This window comes from Chrysoperla carnea (genome assembly GCF_905475395.1).
Source record: "Chrysoperla carnea chromosome X unlocalized genomic scaffold, inChrCarn1.1 SUPER_X_unloc_16, whole genome shotgun sequence".
Classification (NCBI taxonomy): domain Eukaryota; kingdom Metazoa; phylum Arthropoda; class Insecta; order Neuroptera; family Chrysopidae; genus Chrysoperla; species Chrysoperla carnea.
The window spans coordinates 1-15,180 of NW_025408111.1; the positions used below are offsets into that span (position 1 = coordinate 1).

The 15,180-nt window shown below is 24.2% G+C and overlaps 2 non-coding genes across 2 annotated transcripts; both read left to right on the plus strand.

Moving 5' to 3' along the window:
- Positions 1-6,033: 6,033 nt before the first annotated feature.
- On the plus strand, positions 6,034-6,152 carry LOC123303919. The gene has a single exon (XR_006535988.1). It is a non-coding gene; the product is annotated as a 5S ribosomal RNA (ribosomal RNA).
- Positions 6,153-12,529: 6,377 nt separating this feature from the next.
- On the plus strand, positions 12,530-12,648 carry LOC123303922. The gene has a single exon (XR_006535990.1). It is a non-coding gene; the product is annotated as a 5S ribosomal RNA (ribosomal RNA).
- The last annotated feature ends 2,532 nt before the right edge of the window (positions 12,649-15,180 follow it).

Genomic DNA, 15,180 nt, shown 5'->3' on the forward strand with positions numbered 1-15,180 from the left:
ATATATATATATATATATATATATATATATTTTTTAATAAAAATAATATACTCTTATTTAATAATATATGTTGGTCCTATATATAGGACCGAAAATATTTCTTATTTGTTTTTTTTTTTTTAAATTGTCATTTAAAACGCTTATGCACGTTCTCCACGAATACGTCTTGCCAATTGTATATCCTTAGGCATAATTGTAACACGCTTTGCATGAATTGCGCATAAATTGGTATCTTCAAATAAACCTACTAAATAGGCTTCACTAGCTTCTTGTAATGCCATAACAGCTGAACTTTGGAAACGTAAATCGGTTTTAAAATCTTGTGCAATTTCACGTACTAAACGTTGGAATGGTAATTTACGAATTAACAATTCAGTACTTTTTTGATAACGACGAATTTCTCGTAAAGCTACTGTACCAGGACGATATCTGTGTGGTTTTTTTACTCCACCAGTTGCTGGTGCACTTTTACGTGCAGCTTTCGTTGCTAATTGTTTTCTTGGTGCTTTACCACCAGTTGATTTACGTGCAGTTTGCTTGGTTCTAGCCATTTTCAAATAATAATGTTTTTACAAAAAAACACACAATTTTAAAAATTATATTCGACAATTTGATACTACAAAGTCAAATGTTTAAATGCGAAATAAATGTGTTGTATTTATATTTATATGAAATTTCAAAATTTTTGTTGTCATATCCTATTGGATAGCTATCAGAGTATGGACTAATCAAATTGTATAGGCGTGGCTTAAAAAATCTTTAATGCTTTATATAAAAAGGCACAATTGTACCGGCGCTCACATACATTACAATACTTGTGAGGTTAACACACGTGTTATCCGTTCGTTAAAATATTGTAAATAATTTTTTATTAAAATGACTGGCAGAGGAAAAGGTGGAAAGGGTCTTGGAAAAGGGGGTGCAAAACGTCATAGAAAAGTTTTGCGTGATAATATCCAAGGTATTACAAAACCTGCAATTCGTCGTTTAGCACGACGAGGTGGAGTAAAACGTATCTCTGGTTTAATTTATGAAGAAACACGTGGTGTACTTAAAGTATTCCTTGAAAATGTTATTCGGGATGCTGTTACATATACTGAACACGCAAAACGTAAAACAGTTACAGCTATGGATGTTGTATATGCATTAAAACGACAAGGTCGTACTTTGTATGGTTTTGGAGGTTAAGAAAATATAATAATTTACTTAAAATATTTAGTAAATTTATTAAAGAATATTTAATACATCCGATAAATTTAAACAGGCTTTCCTTTTTGGGAAGCCACTAATTTTATTTATATAAGAGTAAATAAATTTGTTAATAAATATAACATATTATATAATTTGTTTACAACAAATTATTTTGTTTATAACATACATTACCAAATATTTTTATTTTTTTTTTTTATTGTAATATATCTGCAATAATAAATTATAATTTGTATATTATCTATTTTATTTTACAATAACTTATTGAATTTTTGAAAAAATTTTATTATAAATTAATATACTATTATATTTTTTATATATACAAGTTAAGAGTAACAAGTATCGATAGGAGATTATCGAATTTATAACTAATAAAACATTTCGCCTTAATCAAAGAAAATAAAGATTTTGCTATACCATTTTTTATACTTTCAATAAATAATTTATTATTAAATTTTTATTATTTCATTTATTTTTTAAAATTATTAAAAATATTTTTCTAATAATTATAAGCGTACATAAACAAGTAGTAAATGTAAAATGAAAATAATAAAGGTAATGTAATGCATTTGCATTACACTGATTTACGATATATATTCCGCGATATCCTTTATTATATTTAAAATTAATAATATTGATATACTAATAATAGATATATTCAAGCTATTAATATATAAAATTTTATATTAAATATGATATTAATAATTGTTTATTTAATTTTTTTGTATATATAAAAATAATTTACTCTTATTTAAAAAATTTGATGGCTCTCTTAAAAAGAGAGCCGTTTTTATATGTTGATGTATTTTTATGTTATCAATTAAATAATATTTTCGATTTATTTATTTTGAACTTGTATATTTTGTAACAGCTTTAGTACCTTCACTAACAGCGTGCTTTGCCAATTCACCAGGTAATAATAATCGAACTGCGGTTTGAATTTCCCGACTTGTGATTGTTGAACGTTTATTATAATGTGCTAAACGTGATGCTTCAGCAGCAATACGTTCAAAAATATCATTAACAAAACTGTTCATGATACTCATAGCTTTACTAGAGATACCAGTATCAGGATGCACTTGTTTTAATACTTTGTAAATGTAAATTGCATATGATTCCTTGCGCTTCCTCTTCTTTTTCTTATCACTCTTTGATATATTTTTTTGAGCTTTGCCAGCTTTTTTTGCTGCTTTTCCACTTGTTTTTGGTGGCATTGTTACAAACAATTAATATACACAGATAGTTACAGAACACCAGTCAGTATATGTATGAGCGTGTCGTGTATACAACTAGCGTATTATATACGCGAAGATGGATATAACAATAAAAATGAATACTACTCTCTGATTGGCTAAAAATAATACTATAAGGTGATTGGTTTATTTTTAAAGTTTTATATTTTATAAATATTATAAATTAAAATACCCAAATAACATTTTAAACATTTATGTTACAATCCCCGTAACGTACACATCTGTGTGATTATATTTACAAAAAAAAATATTAATTAAATAAATTTATTCGCTATGTCTGGACGAGGTAAAGGTGGTAAAGTAAAGGGAAAGGCAAAGTCAAGATCAAGCCGAGCAGGATTACAATTTCCTGTTGGAAGAATTCACAGATTATTACGAAAAGGAAATTATGCTGAACGAGTAGGTGCTGGTGCCCCAGTATATTTGGCTGCTGTTATGGAATATTTGGCTGCAGAAGTTCTCGAGTTAGCTGGTAATGCTGCCCGTGATAACAAAAAAACACGTATCATTCCACGTCATTTACAATTGGCAATTCGTAATGATGAAGAATTAAATAAATTATTATCTGGTGTAACAATTGCTCAAGGTGGTGTATTACCAAACATTCAAGCAGTGTTATTACCAAAGAAAACTGAAAAGAAAGCATAAATTAAAAACATTGCATTAATTTTTATAATAATAATACATCGATCATAGGCCTTTTAATAAAAGGCCACAAATTTATTTAAAATAAGAGTAAAAATTATTTTTATAAATAATATATTATAATATTTTTTTAAAGAATCAATTTAAATAATTATAAATTAATGATTCTTTTTTTTTTTTTTCTTTTTTATATGTTATTATGGAAATAATTCATCATATTATGATGACATTTAGGTAACATATTATAAGAATATTCATAAAATATTATCAAAATAATATTGTATTATGATGATATTTAGACAAAATATTATAAGAATATACACAAAATATTATCAAAATAATATCATTAGATAACAAAACTGTTCATGATACTCATACCTTTACTAGAGATAAAAGTATCAGGATGCACTTGTATTAATACATATTATCACAACATCACAAAATATTTTTTAAAAGGAAAAATTTTTAAAAAATTATTATAAAATTTGATTGAATTAAATTTCAATTTATTTTTTTAATAATTAAAGAAAAAAAAAAGCATATAAACTTTCTATTGAAAATGTTATTTTCAACTAGATGGCCAAGTGAACTTTGTTACACAAACAATATATGACGTATTCGTTATTTAAATAATCAGTATCCTTTGATATTATATCAATACGTTACTCTCTTCTTTTGATACATATTAATAAAATTTCAATTTATAAGATTTTATGTCAATTATATAAATAATATTATAAATTTTCTAAATACATAAGTTAAGTAACAAAAAATTTGAATAACAAGATAAATTTATATATTATGTTTTAATACTCGATACTATAATATATCGCATCCGTTACCAATTATTCGGTATCCTTTGATTTATACACAGAATGAACCAAAAATATGTATCAAATTTATTTTATTTATTTATATATTTAATATTATTATTATTATTTTATATTACAAAGTTTCTTAACGAAGCTTACAATGATTTCTCATATCGTACTTAACAAAATTATTTAGATCATATAAAATTTAAATTGTTAAAAAATTTGTATATTTATTATTATTATTTATTTTTATTAAAATTACATAACATAAAATTAATAATATTTTAATAATTATATAAATTAATTCTTATTTAAAATAATCTTATATTAATCTCAACAAATACTCTAATAATATATTTTGTCATAAATTTTTTTATATTTAAAATAAATATTATAATATATAAATACTTATATCAGTATAAAATTTCTTTATATAATTATGAAAAAATTAATTTAATAGTTAATTATTGATATTAATGCATAAATAAAAGTATTTTCTAATGAAATATATTTTGTCAATGTTCGATTAACACATTTCATAATAATACGTTTTCATTATTGACAAAAAAAGTTTTTCTAAAAATGAAATCTTATACTATAATATATATATTTATATATTAAATTTTTTAATTATTTATATACTAATAATTTATAATAAATCGATATTAAATAAAAAATAAAAATATATACTTTTTAAGTTTACCTTAAAAATATTATTGTTTTGTATGATTGAAATAATTAATATTAAACTATGTTTATTAATAATTGTTAATAAAAAAATTAAATATATTTTAATTTATAAAATAAATATTATTATTAAATTTATAATTTATTATTTTATATATTATAGAAATTGAAAAAATAAATCATGTTTACTACGACAGTAAATTAGAAATACTATTTAATTTTTATGTGTTTTCTACATGGTACTTTGACTTACATAGGGACTTATATTATTGTGAATAATGATATAATTGAAAACCTTTATTTTTTATTTGATAGAATTATTATATTTTATCATTTAAATATTTATAATAAATACATTATTTTTATAAAGTAAAAAATATGGCCGAAGAAAATTCTACAGCTGTTGCAGCAACTGCGGTTACTGCTGCTTCTACAACACCAACAAAAAAAGCAACAGCTTCTGGTGCTAAACGTACAAAACAACATTCAAAACCAACACATCCACGTACATCAGAAATGGTTGTTAACGCAATTAAAAATTTAAAAGAACGTGGTGGTTCATCATTACAAGCAATTAAAAAATATTTAGCTGCAAATTATAAAGTGGATTCTGATAAAATTTCACCATTTATTAAAAAATATTTAAAAGCTGCTGTAACTGAGGGAGCCTTGGTACAAACTAAAGGTAAAGGTGCATCTGGTTCATTCAAATTGGCTGCTTCCGCTTCATCTAATTCTTCAGCTAAATCAAAAGTATCCAAAAAAGAAAGTGGAGCAAAAGGTTCAGCAAAGAGTGCTAAAAGTAAACGGGCACCAAAAGAAAAGAAAGCCACAACTACATCATTGGCAGCCAAAAAGCCTAAAGCAAAAAAAGCGACTCCATCATCATCAACTGCTGCTAAAAAAGTTACTGCAAAATCATCAGCGGCATCAAAAAAAGCACCAGTTAAAGCAAAACCAGCAAAAAGTACAAAATCCGCTGCCAAAAGTAGCCCTGCTCGTAAACCGAAAGCACCAAAAGCTAAGAAAGCTTCTGTTGCCAAATCATCTCCTACAAAAATTAAAAAAGCAGCACCAAAAAAGAAATGATCTGTTACTTTAATAATATATTGAAATATTTCATTATTTTTGCTAAAAAATGAAAATAACATAGGCCTTAATACAGGCCACAAATTAATATTTGATAAGAGTAAATTATTTTTTGTATAAATATTTTATAAAATAATAGTTTAGAACACAGTCAGTACCACGGATGGGTGGCCACTTGAGAATACTGTGTGCGGTTGCATTTTTATTTAAAATATATGGTATAATAAATAAGTATATATTTAAATTGATTACTTCATTGAAAATTTTAATAATATACTTTAATATTAATGATATTTATGAAAAATATATATTTGTAAAAATTTTCATTTATTACTGGCAACAGCCATACCACGTTGAAAACACCGGTTCTCGTCCGATCACCGAAGTTAAGCAACATTGGGCACAGTCAGTACTTGGATGGGTGACCGCTTGGGAACACTGTGTGCGGTTGCCTTTTTATATTAAAAATATAAATTATTTTTCTTCTTTTCTTTTTTTTTACACACCATATATAAATATATGTTATTTAGAAATGTAAACCTTTTATATTATTCATCAACAAATAAATATTATTTTTTGTATAAAATTTTATTGCATTTATAACTCATATCATGGTTACTTTAAAGCGAGAAGTTTTTTTAATATTTCAAATGAATATAAAATAATATAAATTTTATGAAATTTATTTATTTTTAGAAATAGCAATCGCTTATAATTATAACAAAATTTTAATAATGTTTAATTTTATTTCAATAATTTATATTTATATATATATATATATATATATATATATATATATATATATATATATATATATATTTTTTAATAAAAATAATATACTCTTATTTAATAATATATGTTGGTCCTATATATAGGACCGAAAATATTTCTTATTTGTTTTTTTTTTTTTTAAATTGTCATTTAAAACGCTTATGCACGTTCTCCACGAATACGTCTTGCCAATTGTATATCCTTAGGCATAATTGTAACACGCTTTGCATGAATTGCGCATAAATTGGTATCTTCAAATAAACCTACTAAATAGGCTTCACTAGCTTCTTGTAATGCCATAACAGCTGAACTTTGAAAACGTAAATCGGTTTTAAAATCTTGTGCAATTTCACGTACTAAACGTTGGAATGGTAATTTACGAATTAACAATTCAGTACTTTTTTGATAACGACGAATTTCTCGTAAAGCTACTGTACCAGGACGATATCTGTGTGGTTTTTTTACTCCACCAGTTGCTGGTGCACTTTTACGTGCAGCTTTCGTTGCTAATTGTTTTCTTGGTGCTTTACCACCAGTTGATTTACGTGCAGTTTGCTTGGTTCTAGCCATTTTCAAATAATAATGTTTTTACAAAAAAACACACAATTTTAAAAATTATATTCGACAATTTGATACTACAAAGTCAAATGTTTAAATGCGAAATAAATGTGTTGTATTTATATTTATATGAAATTTCAAAATTTTTGTTGTCATATCCTATTGGATAGCTATCAGAGTATGGACTAATCAAATTGTATAGGCGTGGCTTAAAAAATCTTTAATGCTTTATATAAAAAGGCACAATTGTACCGGCGCTCACATACATTACAATACTTGTGAGGTTAACACACGTGTTATCCGTTCGTTAAAATATTGTAAATAATTTTTTATTAAAATGACTGGCAGAGGAAAAGGTGGAAAGGGTCTTGGAAAAGGGGGTGCAAAACGTCATAGAAAAGTTTTGCGTGATAATATCCAAGGTATTACAAAACCTGCAATTCGTCGTTTAGCACGACGAGGTGGAGTAAAACGTATCTCTGGTTTAATTTATGAAGAAACACGTGGTGTACTTAAAGTATTCCTTGAAAATGTTATTCGGGATGCTGTTACATATACTGAACACGCAAAACGTAAAACAGTTACAGCTATGGATGTTGTATATGCATTAAAACGACAAGGTCGTACTTTGTATGGTTTTGGAGGTTAAGAAAATATAATAATTTACTTAAAATATTTAGTAAATTTATTAAAGAATATTTAATACATCCGATAAATTTAAACAGGCTTTCCTTTTTGGGAAGCCACTAATTTTATTTATATAAGAGTAAATAAATTTGTTAATAAATATAACATATTATATAATTTGTTTACAACAAATTATTTTGTTTATAACATACATTACCAAATATTTTTATTTTTTTTTTTTATTGTAATATATCTGCAATAATAAATTATAATTTGTATATTATCTATTTTATTTTACAATAACTTATTGAATTTTTGAAAAAATTTTATTATAAATTAATATACTATTATATTTTTTATATATACAAGTTAAGAGTAACAAGTATCGATAGGAGATTATCGAATTTATAACTAATAAAACATTTCGCCTTAATCAAAGAAAATAAAGATTTTGCTATACCATTTTTTATACTTTCAATAAATAATTTATTATTAAATTTTTATTATTTCATTTATTTTTTAAAATTATTAAAAATATTTTTCTAATAATTATAAGCGTACATAAACAAGTAGTAAATGTAAAATGAAAATAATAAAGGTAATGTAATGCATTTGCATTACACTGATTTACGATATATATTCCGCGATATCCTTTATTATATTTAAAATTAATAATATTGATATACTAATAATAGATATATTCAAGCTATTAATATATAAAATTTTATATTAAATATGATATTAATAATTGTTTATTTAATTTTTTTGTATATATAAAAATAATTTACTCTTATTTAAAAAATTTGATGGCTCTCTTAAAAAGAGAGCCGTTTTTATATGTTGATGTATTTTTATGTTATCAATTAAATAATATTTTCGATTTATTTATTTTGAACTTGTATATTTTGTAACAGCTTTAGTACCTTCACTAACAGCGTGCTTTGCCAATTCACCAGGTAATAATAATCGAACTGCGGTTTGAATTTCCCGACTTGTGATTGTTGAACGTTTATTATAATGTGCTAAACGTGATGCTTCAGCAGCAATACGTTCAAAAATATCATTAACAAAACTGTTCATGATACTCATAGCTTTACTAGAGATACCAGTATCAGGATGCACTTGTTTTAATACTTTGTAAATGTAAATTGCATATGATTCCTTGCGCTTCCTCTTCTTTTTCTTATCACTCTTTGATATATTTTTTTGAGCTTTGCCAGCTTTTTTTGCTGCTTTTCCACTTGTTTTTGGTGGCATTGTTACAAACAATTAATATACACAGATAGTTACAGAACACCAGTCAGTATATGTATGAGCGTGTCGTGTATACAACTAGCGTATTATATACGCGAAGATGGATATAACAATAAAAATGAATACTACTCTCTGATTGGCTGAAAATAATACTATAAGGTGATTGGTTTATTTTTAAAGTTTTATATTTTATAAATATTATAAATTAAAATACCCAAATAACATTTTAAACATTTATGTTACAATCCCCGTAACGTACACATCTGTGTGATTATATTTACAAAAAAAAATATTAATTAAATAAATTTATTCGCTATGTCTGGACGAGGTAAAGGTGGTAAAGTAAAGGGAAAGGCAAAGTCAAGATCAAGCCGAGCAGGATTACAATTTCCTGTTGGAAGAATTCACAGATTATTACGAAAAGGAAATTATGCTGAACGAGTAGGTGCTGGTGCCCCAGTATATTTGGCTGCTGTTATGGAATATTTGGCTGCAGAAGTTCTCGAGTTAGCTGGTAATGCTGCCCGTGATAACAAAAAAACACGTATCATTCCACGTCATTTACAATTGGCAATTCGTAATGATGAAGAATTAAATAAATTATTATCTGGTGTAACAATTGCTCAAGGTGGTGTATTACCAAACATTCAAGCAGTGTTATTACCAAAGAAAACTGAAAAGAAAGCATAAATTAAAAACATTGCATTAATTTTTATAATAATAATACATCGATCATAGGCCTTTTAATAAAAGGCCACAAATTTATTTAAAATAAGAGTAAAAATTATTTTTATAAATAATATATTATAATATTTTTTTAAAGAATCAATTTAAATAATTATAAATTAATGATTTTTTTTTTTTTTTTTCTTTTTTATATGTTATTATGGAAATAATTCATCATATTATGATGACATTTAGGTAACATATTATAAGAATATTCATAAAATATTATCAAAATAATATTGTATTATGATGATATTTAGACAAAATATTATAAGAATATACACAAAATATTATCAAAATAATATCATTAGATAACAAAACTGTTCATGATACTCATACCTTTACTAGAGATAAAAGTATCAGGATGCACTTGTATTAATACATATTATCACAACATCACAAAATATTTTTTAAAAGGAAAAATTTTTTAAAAATTATTATAAAATTTGATTGAATTAAATTTCAATTTATTTTTTTAATAATTAAAGAAAAAAAAAAGCATATAAACTTTCTATTGAAAATGTTATTTTCAACTAGATGGCCAAGTGAACTTTGTTACACAAACAATATATGACGTATTCGTTATTTAAATAATCAGTATCCTTTGATATTATATCAATACGTTACTCTCTTCTTTTGATACATATTAATAAAATTTCAATTTATAAGATTTTATGTCAATTATATAAATAATATTATAAATTTTCTAAATACATAAGTTAAGTAACAAAAAATTTGAATAACAAGATAAATTTATATATTATGTTTTAATACTCGATACTATAATATATCGCATCCGTTACCAATTATTCGGTATCCTTTGATTTATACACAGAATGAACCAAAAATATGTATCAAATTTATTTTATTTATTTATATATTTAATATTATTATTATTATTTTATATTACAAAGTTTCTTAACGAAGCTTACAATGATTTCTCATATCGTACTTAACAAAATTATTTAGATCATATAAAATTTAAATTGTTAAAAAATTTTTATATTTATTATTATTATTTATTTTTATTAAAATTACATAACATAAAATTAATAATATTTTAATAATTATATAAATTAATTCTTATTTAAAATAATCTTATATTAATCTCAACAAATACTCTAATAATATATTTTGTCATAAATTTTTTTATATTTAAAATAAATATTATAATATATAAATACTTATATCAGTATAAAATTTCTTTATATAATTATGAAAAAATTAATTTAATAGTTAATTATTGATATTAATGCATAAATAAAAGTATTTTCTAATGAAATATATTTTGTCAATGTTCGATTAACACATTTCATAATAATACGTTTTCATTATTGACAAAAAAAGTTTTTCTAAAAATGAAATCTTATACTATAATATATATATTTATATATTAAATTTTTTAATTATTTATATACTAATAATTTATAATAAATCGATATTAAATAAAAAATAAAAATATATACTTTTTAAGTTTACCTTAAAAATATTATTGTTTTGTATGATTGAAATAATTAATATTAAACTATGTTTATTAATAATTGTTAATAAAAAAATTAAATATATTTTAATTTATAAAATAAATATTATTATTAAATTTATAATTTATTATTTTATATATTATAGAAATTGAAAAAATAAATCATGTTTACTACGACAGTAAATTAGAAATACTATTTAATTTTTATGTGTTTTCTACATGGTACTTTGACTTACATAGGGACTTATATTATTGTGAATAATGATATAATTGAAAACCTTTATTTTTTATTTGATAGAATTATTATATTTTATCATTTAAATATTTATAATAAATACATTATTTTTATAAAGTAAAAAATATGGCCGAAGAAAATTCTACAGCTGTTGCAGCAACTGCGGTTACTGCTGCTTCTACAACACCAACAAAAAAAGCAACAGCTTCTGGTGCTAAACGTACAAAACAACATTCAAAACCAACACATCCACGTACATCAGAAATGGTTGTTAACGCAATTAAAAATTTAAAAGAACGTGGTGGTTCATCATTACAAGCAATTAAAAAATATTTAGCTGCAAATTATAAAGTGGATTCTGATAAAATTTCACCATTTATTAAAAAATATTTAAAAGCTGCTGTAACTGAGGGAGCCTTGGTACAAACTAAAGGTAAAGGTGCATCTGGTTCATTCAAATTGGCTGCTTCCGCTTCATCTAATTCTTCAGCTAAATCAAAAGTATCCAAAAAAGAAAGTGGAGCAAAAGGTTCAGCAAAGAGTGCTAAAAGTAAACGGGCACCAAAAGAAAAGAAAGCCACAACTACATCATTGGCAGCCAAAAAGCCTAAAGCAAAAAAAGCGACTCCATCATCATCAACTGCTGCTAAAAAAGTTACTGCAAAATCATCAGCGGCATCAAAAAAAGCACCAGTTAAAGCAAAACCAGCAAAAAGTACAAAATCCGCTGCCAAAAGTAGCCCTGCTCGTAAACCGAAAGCACCAAAAGCTAAGAAAGCTTCTGTTGCCAAATCATCTCCTACAAAAATTAAAAAAGCAGCACCAAAAAAGAAATGATCTGTTACTTTAATAATATATTGAAATATTTCATTATTTTTGCTAAAAAATGAAAATAACATAGGCCTTAATACAGGCCACAAATTAATATTTGATAAGAGTAAATTATTTTTTGTATAAATATTTTATAAAATAATAGTTTAGAAACATTTGCCACAGTCAGTACCACGGATGGGTGGCCACTTGAGAATACTGTGTGCGGTTGCATTTTTATTTAAAATATATGGTATAATAAATAAGTATATATTTAAATTGATTACTTCATTGAAAATTTTAATAATATACTTTAATATTAATGATATTTATGAAAAATATATATTTGTAAAAATTTTCATTTATTACTGGCAACAGCCATACCACGTTGAAAACACCGGTTCTCGTCCGATCACCGAAGTTAAGCAACATTGGGCACAGTCAGTACTTGGATGGGTGACCGCTTGGGAACACTGTGTGCGGTTGCCTTTTTATATTAAAAATATAAATTATTTTTCTTCTTTTCTTTTTTTTTACACACCATATATAAATATATGTTATTTAGAAATGTAAACCTTTTATATTATTCATCAACAAATAAATATTATTTTTTGTATAAAATTTTATTGCATTTATAACTCATATCATGGTTACTTTAAAGCGAGAAGTTTTTTTAATATTTCAAATGAATATAAAATAATATAAATTTTATGAAATTTATTTATTTTTAGAAATAGCAATCGCTTATAATTATAACAAAATTTTAATAATGTTTAATTTTATTTCAATAATTTATATTTATATATATATATATATATATATATATATATATATATATATATATATATTTTTTAATAAAAATAATATACTCTTATTTAATAATATATGTTGGTCCTATATATAGGACCGAAAATATTTCTTATTTGTTTTTTTTTTTTTAAATTGTCATTTAAAACGCTTATGCACGTTCTCCACGAATACGTCTTGCCAATTGTATATCCTTAGGCATAATTGTAACACGCTTTGCATGAATTGCGCATAAATTGGTATCTTCAAATAAACCTACTAAATAGGCTTCACTAGCTTCTTGTAATGCCATAACAGCTGAACTTTGAAAACGTAAATCGGTTTTAAAATCTTGTGCAATTTCACGTACTAAACGTTGGAATGGTAATTTACGAATTAACAATTCAGTACTTTTTTGATAACGACGAATTTCTCGTAAAGCTACTGTACCAGGACGATATCTGTGTGGTTTTTTTACTCCACCAGTTGCTGGTGCACTTTTACGTGCAGCTTTCGTTGCTAATTGTTTTCTTGGTGCTTTACCACCAGTTGATTTACGTGCAGTTTGCTTGGTTCTAGCCATTTTCAAATAATAATGTTTTTACAAAAAAACACACAATTTTTAAAATTATATTCGACAATTTGATACTACAAAGTCAAATGTTTAAATGCGAAATAAATGTGTTGTATTTATATTTATATGAAATTTCAAAATTTTTGTTGTCATATCCTATTGGATAGCTATCAGAGTATGGACTAATCAAATTGTATAGGCGTGGCTTAAAAAATCTTTAATGCTTTATATAAAAAGGCACAATTGTACCGGCGCTCACATACATTACAATACTTGTGAGGTTAACACACGTGTTATCCGTTCGTTAAAATATTGTAAATAATTTTTTATTAAAATGACTGGCAGAGGAAAAGGTGGAAAGGGTCTTGGAAAAGGGGGTGCAAAACGTCATAGAAAAGTTTTGCGTGATAATATCCAAGGTATTACAAAACCTGCAATTCGTCGTTTAGCACGACGAGGTGGAGTAAAACGTATCTCTGGTTTAATTTATGAAGAAACACGTGGTGTACTTAAAGTATTCCTTGAAAATGTTATTCGGGATGCTGTTACATATACTGAACACGCAAAACGTAAAACAGTTACAGCTATGGATGTTGTATATGCATTAAAACGACAAGGTCGTACTTTGTATGGTTTTGGAGGTTAAGAAAATATAATAATTTACTTAAAATATTTAGTAAATTTATTAAAGAATATTTAATACATCCGATAAATTTAAACAGGCTTTCCTTTTTGGGAAGCCACTAATTTTATTTATATAAGAGTAAATAAATTTGTTAATAAATATAACATATTATATAATTTGTTTACAACAAATTATTTTGTTTATAACATACATTACCAAATATTTTTATTTTTTTTTTTTATTGTAATATATCTGCAATAATAAATTATAATTTGTATATTATCTATTTTATTTTACAATAACTTATTGAATTTTTGAAAAAATTTTATTATAAATTAATATACTATTATATTTTTTATATATACAAGTTAAGAGTAACAAGTATCGATAGGAGATTATCGAATTTATAACTAATAAAACATTTCGCCTTAATCAAAGAAAATAAAGATTTTGCTATACCATTTTTTATACTTTCAATAAATAATTTATTATTAAATTTTTATTATTTCATTTATTTTTTAAAATTATTAAAAATATTTTTCTAATAATTATAAGCGTACATAAACAAGTAGTAAATGTAAAATGAAAATAATAAAGGTAATGTAATGCAAATGCATTACATTGATTTACGATATATATTCCGCGATATCCTTTATTATATTTAAAATTAATAATATTGATATACTAATAATAGATATATTCAAGCTATTAATATATAAAATTTTATATTAAATATGATATTAATAATTGTTTATTTAATTTTTTTGTATATATAAAAATAATTTACTCTTATTTAAAAAATTTGATGGCTCTCTTAAAAAGAGAGCCATTTTTATATGTTGATGTATTTTTATGTTATCAATTAAATAATATTTTCGATTTATTTATTTTGAACTTGTATATTTTGTAACAGCTTTAGTACCTTCACTAACAGCGTGCTTTGCCAATTCACCAGGTAATAATAATCGAACTGCGGTTTGAATTTCCCGACTTGTGATTGTTGAACGTTTATTATAATGTGCTAAACGTGATGCTT